Source organism: Silurus aristotelis (assembly GCF_946808225.1).
Source record: "Silurus aristotelis genome assembly, chromosome: 9".
Classification (NCBI taxonomy): domain Eukaryota; kingdom Metazoa; phylum Chordata; class Actinopteri; order Siluriformes; family Siluridae; genus Silurus; species Silurus aristotelis.
Window position 1 is genome coordinate 28,979,572 of NC_139582.1, and position 17,257 is coordinate 28,996,828.

Below are 17,257 nucleotides of genomic sequence, written 5' to 3' on the forward strand. Positions count from 1 at the left end.
ACCTGCAGTTTCACCTGCAGTCTCAGTCCATACAATTTCTACTGGTACAAGAATGGCCAAAAGTTAAAAACTACAAATGACAACTTCATTGTCCTCGACTCGACTAGACTACATGATGAAGGCAGCTACTCCTGTAGGGTGTATGAGAGTGAACGTCGCTCTCCTCCAGTGTGTAAGTGTCAGAGTAAATCTGTCCAGATTCCTCCCTCTCAAGTTTACAATAAAATTGACAAGACACCTAATTTTCGAAATTAAACTTAATATCTTCTGTTTTAACTACATTTATGACCAGAACTAGATGATAATTATGGGATGCCAGGCTTCAAAAGAAGATCCTCCCACAGTTATTACCTCTCTATATGTTTCAGGTGTAATGAGTAAGGCGTGTTGGGGTGTGACTTACACTCCTGATCATGTGTGTGCTCTGAAAGGCACATCGGTTGATCTCTCCTGCTCTTATACGCACCCTGCAGAACACACAGTGAGAACATCAGTGTGGTTCATTAAACAGAAGGCTGATGATGATCCTGTAGATGTGAGAAAGGGTGAGGAGCATCAGGGCCGAGTGCAGTACACACAGAACTCTCAGAGTAACTGTAGTCTGAGAATCACTAACCTGAGAGAGACAGATGCTCAAACATACAGATTCAGATTCTACACTGATGGAGGTGATTACACTGGAGAACCTGGAGTCGCTCTGTCTGTTACAGGTGATGTACAGTTATACAAGTATATATTTACTAAATAAAGTGAATAGAGAGCAAAGTAATTACTCACATACTTTCTATAATTTGCAGATCTGAAGGTTACAGTATCAGACTGGACTGATCAGTACATGGAGCTGAGCTGTAACACCATCTGCACTCTGTCTAACAATCCCACTTACATCTGGTACAAGAACGGACAGCGGGTGAATGAGAGTAAATCTGCCTCCTGCTCTGTAGCTGCAGTCAGTGGTGAGGTCAGTTACAGCTGTGCTGTTGAAGGCCATGACAGTCTCCGATTTTCTCCAGTGTGTAAGTGTGGATTTACCTTTTTTTAAACACAGTATTTTTATAAAACAAATGCTGCTCCTGAACCAACACCAGCTGCTTTTGTTGTTGTATTTCTATACAGATTCCCCTAAAAACAACAGAGCAGTGGTTCATCCATCTGGAGACCTAATGGAGGGGGATTCAGTCACTTTGAGCTGTAGCAGTGATGCAAACCCTCCTGTTCACACCTACTCCTGGTTTAAGCAGATAGAATCGACCGACACACTGCTGACAACAAGCCAGAATTACAGCATCAGCAACATCAACACCAATCACAATGGACTCTATTACTGCACTGCTCACAACCAGCTGGGACGGCAAAACTCTGCACCTGTACACCTGAATGTGTTAGGTAAGTGTCATGTGTACTGTAGCTTCACCCTGAAGCTGAAAGATTATTTTCATCTATCAGCATATCTCCAAGTTGTTTATACACACGTAAAGTTTTACTAGTTGTGTTTACTGAGTGAAAAGTCCATATACTGGGTGCAATGTAGTTATTAATTATTAGTTCTTTGCAGAGGTTTTACCAGTGGTGGGCCATCAGGGCCATCAAAGCCTTCTCTTCTGGTCTAAACACGATCAGAAGCACTGACCTACATTTACCACCTAAATTCTAATATTTGTTCCATGAAATTCTTTTAATTTATTCCCAACAGTTTTTTCTCTTCATTTCGTAGCGTTTCTCTCGGCTGCACTGCTTCAGTACGTGTATGTGGATGTTAGACTTTTTGTCCAATCAGATTTCAGCCTCTATGTGCTGCCATGTCAATCTAATCTGCCCAGAGCCTTCAGAATCAGTACTGCTGGCCTTTTTACCTTAGAGAATATTAGAAATTGGTCTGTTTCTTTAACCAATCAGAGTTCATATTTGCCTCACAGGGCAGCTCGCTGGCCCAGAATAGCGTCAGCATTTTTCCGTCCTCTGATTGGTTGGTCAGAGAGAAACTGTTACAGACGAGTTCGACTGGCAAAACACTTGTAGAGCTCTGCACACATAAATACATCTGAGTTAGACTTTTTTACGCCTATGGAGGAAGAGAAATTGATTTGATCTCAGACATACGTAATCTTGCAAAGGTGTATGACGTGCAACATGAGACTGTCTTCCACAACCTCACCTTTGTAGCAGAGTTCGGCTGTTCCTTACCCAGTTTTAAGCCCCCTAGACATCTGTTTCTGATTCAGTTAATTACTGTGTTTAAAACTGTGCAAGTGCCATATATATAATGCCATAATATTATTGGTGGTTGTTATGATGTTATTAGATACATGGTTGCTAATGTATCACTAAATCGTTCTCATGATATTTGAAATATTCCAACCTTAATTCTGAAAATCAAATCAGTTATAGAGACGCCATTTCATAGCACAACAGAAAGAAAGACAGAGTAATAAATGGGTGTTGACCGTATGTATTTCTGTTTTAATGCATCAAAAGGGGAAGAGACTGAGCTGAAACAGACTGATAATCACAATCTTTACTGCTGGTGCTCACAAATACAGTACGGGTGAAGGAGGAACAAACTAAGTGAGAAAGTTATTGTTTATTAAAAGTGTAAGATTTCTTGAAAGCATTTCTTGAAAGCATTTCCAAGGAAATCTTTGCATTAAATTCAACACCTGGTGGATCTTTAAGTGACGTCTGTCTGAAGGCAGAATGGCGAGAAACATTACAGCAGCAGCTGCAATCCTCGTGTTACTGACTGGTAAACTTCTCATATATTTCAGCTCTTTTGACTGTTTTTCTGTGCGATTATGTCGTTGCTGTATCCTTTCAGTCTGTGTGCAAGATTGATCCTTTGTATGGTGCTGTAGAGTAAACATCAGGAGTTACAGAGCAAGAAACTAAACGAATTATTGCAACTTTTACTGAAAACATGCGAATGTACAAAAAACTCGATGTATATTAGGCATGTATTTTACACAACAATATATTAGTATCCTCCACCGTACTTCATCTGTGTGAGTTTATTTGTACTGTTTATATTCTTCAAACCAAGAGGAAGTTTGTAAACTGTTTCAAACTGAGATCTATTTTTACATGTCATTTTCACATGATTTTGGTACAATCGCTCTGTGTGACTAAAAACAGCAGCATCAGTGGTGAAGTCTAAAGTAACACCTTCCTGATCAGTGTATGTGTCATCGTTTTAATTTCAGCTTCGTGTGTGTGTGTGTGTGTGTGTGTGTGTGTGTGTGTGTGTGTGTGTGTGTGTGTGTGTGTGTGTGTGTGTGTGTGTGTGTGTGTGTGTGTGTGTGTGTGTGTGTGTGTGTGTGTGTTCCAGGAGTTCAGGCTCAGCCCAGTGTAACTTTCCCCACTCAGAGTTTCTGTGCTCCTGCTGAATCTTCAGTAAAAATCCCCTGTACATTTACAAATCCTGATCACTCCAGTGTCACACAGAGCGAGTGGTATCGAGTCCAGAGCTCTGAAGGAGAACCACAAGACCTGAGTAAAGATCCACAATATTCAGGACGAGTTATAATCTGGACACCTGAATGTACGCTGTCAGTGCAAAATGTGAGTGTGAGTGACTCTGGAGTTTATAACATTAGATTTAAAACACAGAGCAGTGACTGGATATCAGCGCCATCTGGAGTTCATCTGACTGTTACAGGTAATAATGCACATGTAGACTTTGCAGTATAATATGATATATAACAGGTCTGTAGTATTTACAGAGTTTTTGTACATTATTGTGTGTAGATTTGCAGGTGAAGGTGGAGCCTAAACCTGAAGGACAGAAAGAAGTAAAACTGACCTGCAGTTTCACCTGCAGTCTCAGAACATACAATTTCTACTGGTACAGGAATGGCCAAAAGTTAAAAACTACATATGATAACTTCATTGTCCTCGACTCGACTAGTCTACATGATGAAGGCAGCTACTCCTGTAGGGTGTATGAGAGTGAACGTCGCTCTCCTCCAGTGTGTAAGTGTCAGAGTAAATCTGTCCAGATTCCTCCCTCTCAAGTTTACAATAAAATTGACAAGACACCTAATTTTCGAAATTAAACTCAATATCTTCTGTTTTAACTACATTTATGACCAGAACTAGATGATAATTATGGGATGCCAGGCTTCAAAAGAAGATCCTCCCACAGTTATTACCTCTCTATATGTTTCAGGTGTAATGAGTAAGGCGTGTTGGCGTGTGACTTACACTCCTGATCATGTGTGTGCTCTGAAAGGCACATCGGTTGATCTCTCCTGCTCTTATACGCACCCTGCAGAACACACAGTGAGAACATCAGTGTGGTTCATTAAACAGAAGGCTGATGATGATCCTGTAGATGTGAGAAAGGGTGAGGAGCATCAGGGCCGAGTGCAGTACACACAGAACTCTCAGAATAACTGTAGTCTGAGAATCACTAACCTGAGAGAGACAGATGCTCAAACATACAGATTCAGATTCTACACTGATGGAGGTGATTACACTGGAGAACCTGGAGTCGCTCTGTCTGTTACAGGTGATGTACAGTTATACAAGTATATATTTACTAAATAAAGTGAATAGAGAGCAAAGTAATTACTCACATACTTTCTATAATTTGCAGATCTGAAGGTTACAGTATCAGACTGGACTGATCAGTACATGAAGCTGAGCTGTAACACCACCTGCACTCTGTCAAACAATCCCACTTACATCTGGTACAAGAACGGACAGCGGGTGAATGAGTGTAAATCTGCCTCCTGCTTTGTAGCTGCAGTCAGTGGTGAGGTCAGTTACAGCTGTGCTGTTGAAGGCCACGACAGTCTCCGATCTTCTCCAGTGTGTGAGTGTGGATTTAACTTTTCTCAAACACAGTACATCTATTTTTATATAACAAATGCTGATTCTGAACCAACACCAGCTGATTTAGTTGTTGTATTTCTGATCAGATTCCCCTAAAAACATCATAGCAGTGGTTCATTCCTCTGAAAGTCTAGTGAAGGTTGATTCAGTGACTTTAAGCTGTAGCAGTGATGCAAACCCTCCTGTTCTCACCTACTCCTGGTTAAAGGCAAAGAGTAGCTACAAACAACCTGTGGACAACAAACCAGATTTACAGCATCAGTAAAATTAGCTCCCTACACAGTGGACTCTACTACTGCACTGCTCACAACCAGCTGGGACGTCAAAACTCTACACCCGTACACCTGCATGTGTTACATAAGTGTCATGTGTAAAGTTTTACTAGTTGTGTTTACTGAGTGAAAAGTCCATATACTGGGTGCAATGTAGTTATTAAGATTTGATGATTTCATTGCTGCAGTAAAATATATTTGTCTCTGTACCTGTAATAAAAGCTTTTCTTTCCCTCAGGTGATGAGGTGTGGAAGCTCCATGTTGCATGGGGAGCTGCTGCACTCGTTCCTACTCTGCTTCTCCTTCTTCTTATTGCTGTTCTGGTCATTATGTGAGTAACTGAACTATTTTATTATATAAATATCTGAATGAAACAAGAACAGATTGAAGAGCCGTGTTTTATGTTATTTGTGTGAATAGGAGGAAGAGAATAGCAAACAGAGACACTGACTTTCAGGTACTGAGAGACCGTTGTAATTTATGTCTTTATCTTCATCAAACTCTAGATCCTATAAAGTAAATAAAATAAGATTGGAAAATTTTGTTTCTTTTTCTCAGAGGGCTCCGGCACCTGAAGGCGACACGTACACAACACTGCAGCTCACGACGATGTCTCCAGATTATGATACTCTGCAAGTATGTACACAGTCTTTGTTTGTTTGTGTGTGTGTGTGTGTGTGTGTGTGTGTGTGTGTGTGTGTGTGTGTGTGTGTGTGTTAGCAACACACATACTACATTCTTCATTCTCTTATCTTTTCCATTTAGAATATTAAGAGCTCTGTCAAGAGCCAACACCGAACCCTGCAGCCACGTCCTTAATTAAGACACCCTGACGGTAAGTGTACCTGCTTCACCAGACTGAGTATGAGTTTATATATCAAGTCTCAGGATTCAGGGGGTTTTGTATTTGTAGTTATTTCCTTTTACCACCAGATGTCGCCTTTGCCCTTTCCAAATGCTCAATTGTCTCCACCTGTTCCCAATCTCCCACAGTCTATTTAAGGTCCTTCTTTGTGGTAGTTTTTCCACTTGCTTCTTAATGTTGTATGGTCTACTGATAGTGTTTTGTTTCCCGTGTCCCCAGCATTGTTTCAAGTTGCCTCTTTTAAAGTTTTTAATATATTTTGCTTTTCTCTGCTTTTTTCTAGAAAAAGTCATTGGGACAACTCTTCTTGAGTTCTTTAAGAAGATTTTCAGTTTAATATTTTATTTCTTGTCTTTTTTGTTTATTCTTGTTTTTTACTTTATAATAAATACATTATGAAACCTTCCACCTTTTCATTGAGTCTATCTCTGATTAGGTTCATATGCCCCTCTGAGCCACATCTTATAGATGGTTTGACTATGAAGCCATTGTCCCTGGTTCAAGTCCTAACCGTCTCATAAAGGAAATTAAATCAAACAAAAGAGTATATGTTCCTTATTTTAATTGTAATACAAGCATGAATTTTAAGTATATAAATTGTCAGTAGATGCAAAAACACATTGTTTAGAAATTATTTTATTCAGGTGCAGGAATAGTTAAATGCAGTTCAGAGAATAATATGTAATATAAACTTTTTATATTTCTCAAAATCAATGTCACAAATCATGTTAAGAAATGACAATTTCCTCTGCATGTTAGTAGCATAAACATGTTAGCATTTGTGACTGAAATTATATCATTGTGTGCTTGAGGCTCATAGGTTGTTGCTATGTGGTTGCTATGCTAAATCTGTTGGCTGCTCGTTATTCAAATGGGTTACAAACATATTTTTCAATACTTCTAGACTGTGCACACTCGTGGCACAACTCCCATCCGAGTTGTAAAATAATAGTGTCACTTCAGCATCCTCGTTGTTGTGGAGAGCACAAGAGCACAAGAACAGTGAAGTGTGGCAGCAAAACCCCTCAATGTCCTTAATATTAATAAACAAAGTGGAAAACATTACAAATAAAGAAAAACCTTTGAACAAAAAGGTGTGTACAAACTTTTGACTGGTAGAGTGTATATACTGTACTGTATAGACACACACACACACACACACACACACACACACACACACACACACATACACACACACACACACACACACACTGTTATATTTTTATCATGCCCAAACGAAACTTAATTCATGGAGAGATTTTCCATACGACCTGTGATGCTCCGTAGTGCCTTTCTGAATTCAGGGAAGAAGAAATACACAGCACACAGAATGTAGCAATGTTTCCTCTCTTCAGTTTATTGCAGGTGGCAGACACGTATTTATACACAGGATGATACAGTCCACACACACACGAACACGCACACACAAAAGGCTGACCTAAAGTGTTTTCCTGTTTGGACAAGAGGATATACCAGCCCAGATAAGACTCTCTGTTTACCTTACCGACTAACATGGTAAAAATCCTATAGACACTGAACGGACAAAGGAATGTGTGTGAGATAGTGTGAAAACAGTTTTAACACTAACAATGGCCACTTTAAATCATTTATGATTTAGCATCACACACCAAAACATAGGATGTTCATCCTGGGAACAGAACCTGTGACATAAACTGCCAATTGAAAGATATTCCATTTCATTCTTTTCCTACATGCAAATAATCCTTCATCATCACCACTCAAATCAAGGCCTTTATGGCCTGTCTTACCATCGTCATCAACATACATAGTACAATTCCAACAACATACAAGAATCATTCCTAAAACAAAATAGTGTTCAACACTCGTAAACAAATTCTTAATCTTTTCCAAAAACTTTGTTCAGCAGTTGTTTCACGTTCTCCAAGACATCATGAGACCATTGTTTCTCATTGTTTGTTCAGTATGTCTATTAACAGTGATATAAGGTATAGATAACAGTTTCTTCTCTGAATAATGTATTCAAAGAGAATAAAAAAATTCGGAGTCTAGTTACATCTATGCACATATAGTTATAGAATTTAGACCTAGAGCGAGTATCAGGGTACGCTAAACTAAACAGTCAAGTGAGTTTGATCTTCACCCCGGAGGTGGCCCCCTTTCTACTAAAAAGAAAAGATCTTTCCGTGGGCTCTCAACTGTTTCAGCCCTGAACACTCACTTAGGCTGGCTTCTTAGGCCAACAGACCAATTAATGCATAGATTAAGTGGGTGCTGTCTTGATCCTGCTTGCGTGTATCCACTGTGGCTGATAATCAGTCAGAACTCCAGTTCTGGTTACAGCTAGGACAGTCGCTGGACCCAGATACTTCGGATCACCGACCTTGATGGGCGTCAGACTTCTTATCAGGACCTGCTGATTAGGCACAAAAGGGTGTGTGGGCTTATCTGTGGGCAGAGGAAGAGTTAGTGAAACATCAGCACTGATAGAATTAAATTTCTCAACCAGGGCAGAAACGTAGTCGTCCACCATCACTTCCAGGTTACCTAAGAAAGAAATGCCAGTGCGTCTCCTGACCCATGGGGTCATATAAGGTTAGAACATAAAACTTTCAAAGGATTAGTTATGTTAGAGACAGGGTTAGTTTTGTTAAAGATAGGGTTATTTTTATTTCTGTGAGTATTACCGAGAGAACAACAGTCCAATTTTGGCCTGTTTCAATGCAGGCTTCAGTAATATGGCTAATGGTTCTGTTTGTTCTCTCTACCACTCCAGCTGACTGTGGGTGATAGGGAATATTAAAATCACAATCAATTGCTAAACTTTTAGTCAAAAGTTGTCTTACCTTCGAAGCAAAAGGTGTGCCGTTATCAATTTCAATCACGCTAGGAATACCAAACCTAGAGATGATCTCTTTTGTTAATATTTTAATAACAGTTTTAGCATTCTCTGTCGCACATGCAAATGCTTCTGGCCACTTAGTGAATCTGTCAACTATAACCAACAGGTACCTCAAATTTCCTACAGGTGGCATATGTATAAAATCTATGGCCACTTTGGCAGGGAGTTGAACAGCTTTTAATAAGTCGCCTATGAGATTAAAATGTGCTATGGGCTTTCCATCAGCTGTTTTAAAGTCTCTTTGCTTCCATGTTTCAGCAAAATCATGCACAACACCATAAGCATACTTAGAATCAGTGTATATGATCACTAAGTGTGACCAATTCTGCAGCTTGTGCCGATGTGTATGGTAATGATTTAGCTTCAACTATTACATCAGGTAATCTTACAACCCCATATCCACATAAATACACACTAGAAGGTTCTAAACATAAACATCTACATATAAGCAATCCCCCTCTTCCAGGGCCGTATCTGAAGATCGGGCCTACAAGAGGTCTCACGTTCAATTTGTCTAAGGCAATCATGCGCATCATCAAAACCATCTAAATCAATATCGTCTAGCAGATCACGCAGAGCTTCTACAGCTGAATGCGGCTGAGAAGAAGGCATAATAGTTAAGTTTTCCGTTACCAATAGTGTAGTTTCATAACCAGATCTACGTTGTGCTGTCATATGTTGTTTGTTGAGGTCGTATAAATTAGCTGTTACCTGATTTGAGGTGTACAGTATTAAAGGATGTGACAGCACCATTTTCTCAGCATCCCGGACCATCAGAGCCGCAGCAGCCACTGCACGCAAGCACGAAGGCAACCCTTGTGCTATGTTGTCTAAAGATTTGGAAAGATACGCAACAGGGCGATATCTGTCACCGTGTTCCTGGGCTAGGATCCCCGCAGCCGTACCACCACGTTCGTGCACATAAGGGTGAAAAGGCTCAGCATAATTCGGAAGACCCAGAGCTGGAGCAGACTGTACAGCCTTCTTGAGGGCAGCAAAACTGTCAGTCATTTCATGAGACCACAGAATGAGATGTGATGGAGGAGCTTTGTGATCAATAGCACTATGCAAAACTTTATCATGCTGTGCGCAGTTAGGGATCCATGCTCGGCAGTAGTTCATCAGTCCCAAGAAGCTCTGCATCTGTTTCACAGTCAGAGTTCTTGAAAACCTAGTCACAAGCTGTACTCGGTCCTGTGACAAGGATGTCATCTGCGTATTGAAGAATGCAGGTTGTTTCCGGCAGGTGGATATCAGCCAAAGTTCAGTGCGCTACAGCGGAGAATACGGCTGGCGAGTCAACAAAGCCTTGAGGAAGACGTGTCCAGGTGAATTGACGTCTCCTATAGGTAAAAGCGAAAAGCGGCTGCGTCTCTGAGGCCAAAGGGACACTGAAAAAAGCAGAACAAAGATCAATCACAGTAAAAAATCCGTGAGTTGCTGGTATATAGTTAACAATGGTAGCTACTTCGGGCACCAAAGGAGCTAACGGAATAACTCATTTATTAATCTCACGTAAATCTTGTGTTAGCCTCCAGCATTTTTTATCTTCCTTTAAGACGGGATTAATCGGTGTGTTACACGGTGAATATGTCTCGATCAAAACACCTTGTGACAATAAATTGTCAATAACAGGAGCAATGCCAACATTCTTCTCTATTGACAATGGATATTGTTTAACAAAAATCGGATGGTGTGTTTTCATGAGTGGATGATACGGTTTTACCTGGATGAAACCTGCCTCATCTTTGTGAGAGGCCCATAATTTAGGGTTAACTTCACCTAAATTTGCTTCATCAGGCAGGACCTCTGTGGCTCGGTTGAGAGCATGAGGACAGAAGGAAAAACAGTGAGACATTGGTTTAAAAAAACAGAATTTTTCATTCCCATTTTGTGCATCATATCTCTTCCTTAAAGGCGAGTTTGGAATTATTGTAAAGCTATGATATAAATTTGTACCAGTCGGTGTCATCACAGGCAAAAGGTGAGTTACAGGACATGAAATTGGAACTCTATCTATTCCCTAATAGATGAACTTTCCCTTTTTCCTAGGACCTCCTCCTTGAGTTTAGTGCTGAGGCTGGAATGCACCACTTCCTGTTGCAGTGCAGAGCATAAAGGGTTAACTTAACCTGAAGCATAGCAGAAACCTCAAGCAGCATGTAAATCTCTATGGAAAAGTATCTAGATGTGACACAATTTCACTCCATAATGCCAAATGATCTAAATAAGGATTAGTCCAAAAACCAGCACTATTCCTATACACAAAATCTGTGGTATATTCTTCCGGCAGTAAGCGAGAAATGTTATGACCCATCTTCTTTACACAGAACAAAGAACAGACACACAACACTTAATACACGGACAATACACAAAACACATAACACTCAGACAATACAGCTGCGCAGGCACCAGGGAGATCACAGTCTTCAAACAAAAAGGTAATCCAGTCTCTCCAATTGGATCACAAATTTTGTAAATTAGGAGAAAAAAATAGACTTTAAAGCCAAAACAAGATTGAAGTCTTTTGAAAAATTTTAAAGTCTTTTCGAAATGTCCGTTTCTCTTTAGTTCCTTTTCTCTTTAGTTCCTTTTCTCTTTTCTCACTTTTTTGTTTTTTTTCTTAAAACAATTAATTTTTCATTTATAATTTTTTATTATATTTTTTTTTCAGGCATATTAAAATGATCGTGGATTCTTTTGGATACTTCAGACAATATCGCCTATATTAGACAGACCGTAAAAAACGTCTTCTAATCTTGCATCTTACATCTAAGGTGAGGAAACCAATGTCGCGACGAAATCATCCCACCAAAGGAAATTATCACTAATTAAAAAATTAATGCATAACCAAGACACGAACACACATGCAGCCTTAATAGCTGGCAAACGGGACAATCACCGCAAACAAGGGAATACATTAAATTCTACCTTGATGCGTGATCTCCCTCTGGATATTGTCGGAAAGTATCTCGCTTCTGACACCAAAACTGTTAGATTTTTATCATGCCCAAAAACGAAACTTAATTCATGGAGAGATTTTCCATACGACCTGTGATGCTCTGTAGTGCCTTTCTGATATCAGGGAAGAAGAAATACACAGCACACAGAATGTAGCAATGTTTCCTCTCTTCAGTTTATTGCAGGTGGCAGACACGTATTTATACACAGGATGATACAGTCCACGCACACACACACGAACACGCACACACATATTGGGGAGAAAGCTGACCTAAAGTGTTTCCTGTTTGGACAAGAGGATATACCAGCCCAGATAAGACTCTCTGTTTACCTTACCGACTAACATCCTATAGACACTGAACGGACAAAGGAATGTGTGTGAGATAGTGTGAAAACAGTTTTAACACTAACAATACTCAAACTATTTTTTCATGTCTCTCAGTTCCTTGCGTTACTTCATGTGCAATCAAACAAAATGGCCTTGCTTATTTAGGCAGTAAAACAGACAAAGTCTATTCAAATGATAGAGACTCTGCCTCTTTAATGATATTACGGACTTTTGGGTTAATGCCTGACAGATTTTCCATTACTCCGGCTCTGCTGTCATGTTTTATTATGAAAAAGCTCATTAATATTATTCCGTTACCTAACAAACTGCATGCAACTGTATTGTCAAATCAGCATTACTGTAGTACCTCAGCTGTGCTCTGTCGGGCCTTGATTATATTACTGCTTATGATCTCTGGTAATGTTCATGTCAACCCTGGCCCTTCTTCTGATGTTCTTTCTGGTGTTGTTTTCCCTACGGATCATGTGGCCTCAAATAATATATGCTTTGATGATTTTTGTAATCGCCATAACCTTGGGTTTTTGCATTTAAACGCAAGAAGCATATTATCTAAACAGGACCAGCTTAAAGTATGGGTTGAGAGTTCTAACCCTGATGTTTTAGTAATTACTGAGACATGGTTGCGTAACTCTATTCTCTATCCTGACCTGTATTTATCTGGTTACAACCTGTTTCGGCAGGATAGGTCATCTAAGGGTGGGGGAGTAGCAATTTTCACTAAAGAATATCTTGAATGTAGTATAGCCCTGGCAAAGTCTATACCCAAACAGTATGATCTTCTTGTTCTTAACATGAAATTATCTAACAGTTTTTCTTTATCTGTGGCTGGCTGCTATCGCCCTCCATCTGCACCAGCATGTACCCTAGAGGCCTTGAGCAATGCTCTTGCGCCTTTCACTAGGTCCGAGTTGATCATACTTGGTGATCTTAAATGGGACATGCTTAAGCCCCCTGAGAAAGTTGTACAACAATTTGATTTCTTAAACCTTCATCAAATCATAAACCTACCTACTAGATATAACCCAAAAGGTTGTGACAACGCCACATTGATAGATGTTGTGTTCACAAATGCCCCACACATGTACCTATCGGGTGTTTTTTGCAATGATCTCAGCGACCACTGTTTTATTGCCTGTGTTAGAAAACAACTTTCTGTCAAACAGCCAGTCGTAATCACCACTAAACGTATTCTGAAAAATTTTGATGCTCAAGCCTTCTTACATGATTTGAATCATTTAAGTAGGTATAGAGTCAGTCTGATTCCTACAGTGAATGATGCATGGTTGTTGTTTAAAGATCTTTTAACTGCTGTGATCAACAAACATGCCCCAAACAAAAAGATGCGTATAAAAAACCGCAACAGCCCGTGGATTAAGCGTGATCTAGTGGTTCTGCTTCAGCAAAAAAATACAGCCTGGCGCAGAGCACGCAAGACACATTCTGTTAACGACAACATTTTATTTCGTCAAATCAGGAACAAGGCCACACAAGCGGTGAGGGAGGTTAAAGCTGGCTTTTTTAAAAAACAGCTCACACTTTGTGGCGCGAACCCAAAAGCTTTTTGGAATACGGTAAAAAAACTTGAAAACAAACCCCGGACCATACCATTGTCCCTAAAATTGGATGACATAGTTGTCACTAATAAAAACTCCATGGCTGAAGCATTCAATCACCACTTCATAAATGCTGGCTTTGTTTCAAAGACATTAAACCCTATTTCTACAGCCCCTGCAACCTCTAATACTTGCAACCTTTTAGCACCTCCTCACAGTTTTTCCATCCAGCCTGTTTTTGAGGGGGAAGTCTTGAACGAACTGACTGCTCTGGACCCCAATAAAGCAGCTGGGTCAGATGATCTTGCTGCCTTTTTTATTAAAATTGCTGCCCCTGTCATTGCGGCTCCACTAACAGCCCTCATTAACCTCTCCCTCTATACAGCTGAGATTCCATCTGCTTGGAAAGAAGCAGTTGTGCTTCCTCTGTATAAGGGCGGTGATCAGGCTGACCTTAATAATTACAGGCCGATTTCCATCTTGCCATGTGTGTCTAAAATTCTGGAAAACCTTGTCAATAAACAACTAATCAATTATCTAAATGTTAACGGTATCACCTCCGGGGCACAGTCTGGCTTTCGATCAGGGTATGGTTGTGTTACAGCTACCACTAAAGTGCTCAATGACATTACATCTGCATTAGATAACAAACAAAACTGTGCTGCTATATTCATTGATCTTGCAAAAGCTTTTGACTCGGTGGACCACAACACACTTATCCACAGACTCCGCAGCATTGGTGTCACTGATCACTCACTGGATTGGTTCTCAAATTATCTTTCTCAACGGGTTCAACGTGTAAGATTTTAAAACCTTTTCTCCCATTCTCTTCTGGTCACCAGGGGTGTCCCCCAAGGCTCCATCCTTGGTCCCACACTTTTCTCAATTTATATTAATAACATTTCCCAGGCAGTTGGTAATTCACTCATTCACTTATATGCTGATGATACAATCCTTTATGCCATAGGTCCCTCCCCTGATGCTGTTCAAGCTACCCTGCAACATGGCTTTTACCAACTACAGCAGTCTTTTACACAACTCAAACTCACTCTCAATACCTCCAAAACAAAAAGCATGTGGTTTGGCCGTACGGGTACTACGCCTCCTCCTGCCCTTAACATCACCACCTGCAAGGGAGCTATTTTAGAACAAGTCACTGCTTATAACTACTTAGGCATCTGGTTGGAAACTTCACTCTCTTTCTCTATCCACATATCAAAGCTGCAATCTAAGGTCCAAGCCAAGCTTGGTTTCTTTTACAGAAACCGCTCTTCCTTCACCACTTCTGCCAAACTTATTCTTATTCAAATGACCTTTCTACCCATGTTAGATTATGGAGACACTATATATAGGGTTGCTTGCAAGTCCACCCTATCAAAACTTGATGCTCTTTACCATTCTGCTATCAGGTTTGCCACAAATGCTCCTTTCAATACACACCATTGTGCTTTATATTCATCTGTTAACTGGCCCTCCCTTCACAATCGCCGTAAAATTCACTGGTTCACCTTCATTTATAAGACCCTTCTCGGCCACTCACCTCCTTACTTAGGTCACTTGCTGCAGCTAAAGCCTGTCACATATAACACCCGGTCCTCACTTCATTTTTCAATTAAGCATTCCTAAAACCAACTCTGCGTTTGGTCTCGCATCTTTTCAATCTGCTGCCGCTCGCGACTGGAATGCTTTGCAAAATACTCTCAAACTGGATAAATTCATTCCAATTTCAACCTTTAAAAATAGTATATCGTATTTGTTCACGGATATATGCAGTTGCTTCTTGTCATAATTTTGTTTTAAAATGTATTTATGTAATTGTTTACATGTATGTATTTTTAATGTTTTGTACTTATTTTAGCCCTATTTCCCTTTCCCTAAGTGGTTTTTCCACTTGTCAGGCCGCCATTGTAAATAAGAACCTGTTCTTAATGACTTGCCTGTAAAAAATAAAGGTAAAAAAAAAAAAAAAATAAATAAAAAATTCCTCTGGATCCATAGTGGAGGGGGATTCAGTGACTCTGAGCTGTAGCAGTGATGCAGAACCTCCTGTTCACACCTACTCCTGGTTTAAGCAGATAGAATCTACAGACACACCGCTGACAACAAGCCAGAATTACAGCATCAGCGACATCAACACCAGTCACAATGGACTCTACTACTGCACTGCTCACAACCAGCTGGGACGGCAAAACTCTACACCCGTACACCTGAATGTGTTAGGTAAGTGCATTGTAACACTGTCACATAGCTTTATGAAGCAGATGAAAAAATATCAATGAAATGGTGTATCATCTTTTTTATGATTTATTTCTGAAGGTTCAGAGAACACAGTGTTAAAGTTCAGCGTGGTGGGTCTGGTTGTCTTCCTGGCAGTAACACTCCTTTTAGGAGCTCTGTGGATGTGGTATGTAAAATGCAAACATACTAATTATGTTGAAAAAAACGATTTATAATTAGCATGAACATGTGCTTGGCGTTCCTCAGGAAGCGGAAGTCGAGCTCAGCTAATAAACACAGCAGCACTGCCGAGGGTGAACTTCATTAACTGACTGATTAGATGTGCATTATTCGTGTCTTTAAGTCACCTCTTTTTGTTCCATAGGCTTATGACAGATGATTCATCTCTGATCTACAGCAAAATCCAGCACATCCCCAGAAAAAGCAAGAGCTGAGACAGATGTGAATGCTCTTTTCTGTATTTAAACTGAACAGGAGAAGAAGAACGTCTTTGGCATTTCATCAGAACAGCAGTATTTATGCTTCAGTAGTGTGTTGTAGTGCTTTAAAAGTATACCTTTACCTTAAGAAATCTATTTTCAGGTAAAAAAATTTTTTTTAAGGGAATTTAGATTCATAATATATATTTATTTTACATTTATGTTTTAGTTCCATTATAATTTTTATAATTGTAAATTTTTTTTAAATTATTTCTTTTGTTACAAACTACATTTCCTATCAGCCACTGCACATTAAGGGGCCCTGTCACATGTCTCTTTGTGCACCTGAATCCTGTTGTGGATAATTAAGACTTGTATTTAGACTCAGCGTATGTTGCAACTTTTTTCTCTTCTCCATGGTTTTGTACCCTTGATCCATGTTTCAGTTTGCTTGTTGTTTCTTTGTTATTCATTGTGTTTTTTCTTCAGAGTTTGTATTTATTTTGAATAAATAGAAAGCATAGTCTGGGTTAATTAACACATTTATATTGACCAGATAATTCCACATTTGGCATAACTTCAATGTCCTCAATATTAATACACAAAGTGGAAAACATTACAAATAAAGAAAAACCTTTGAATAAAAAGGTGTGTCCAAACTTTTGACTGGTAGAGTGTATATACTGTACTGTATACACACACACACACACACACACACACACACACACACACACACACACACACACACACAGAGTTCTTTGCAGAGGTTTTACCAGTGGTGGGCCATCAGGGCCATCAAAGCCTTCTCTTCTGGCCTAAACACTATCAGAAGCACTGACCTACATTTACCACCTAAATTCTAATATTTGTTCCATGAAATTGTATTAA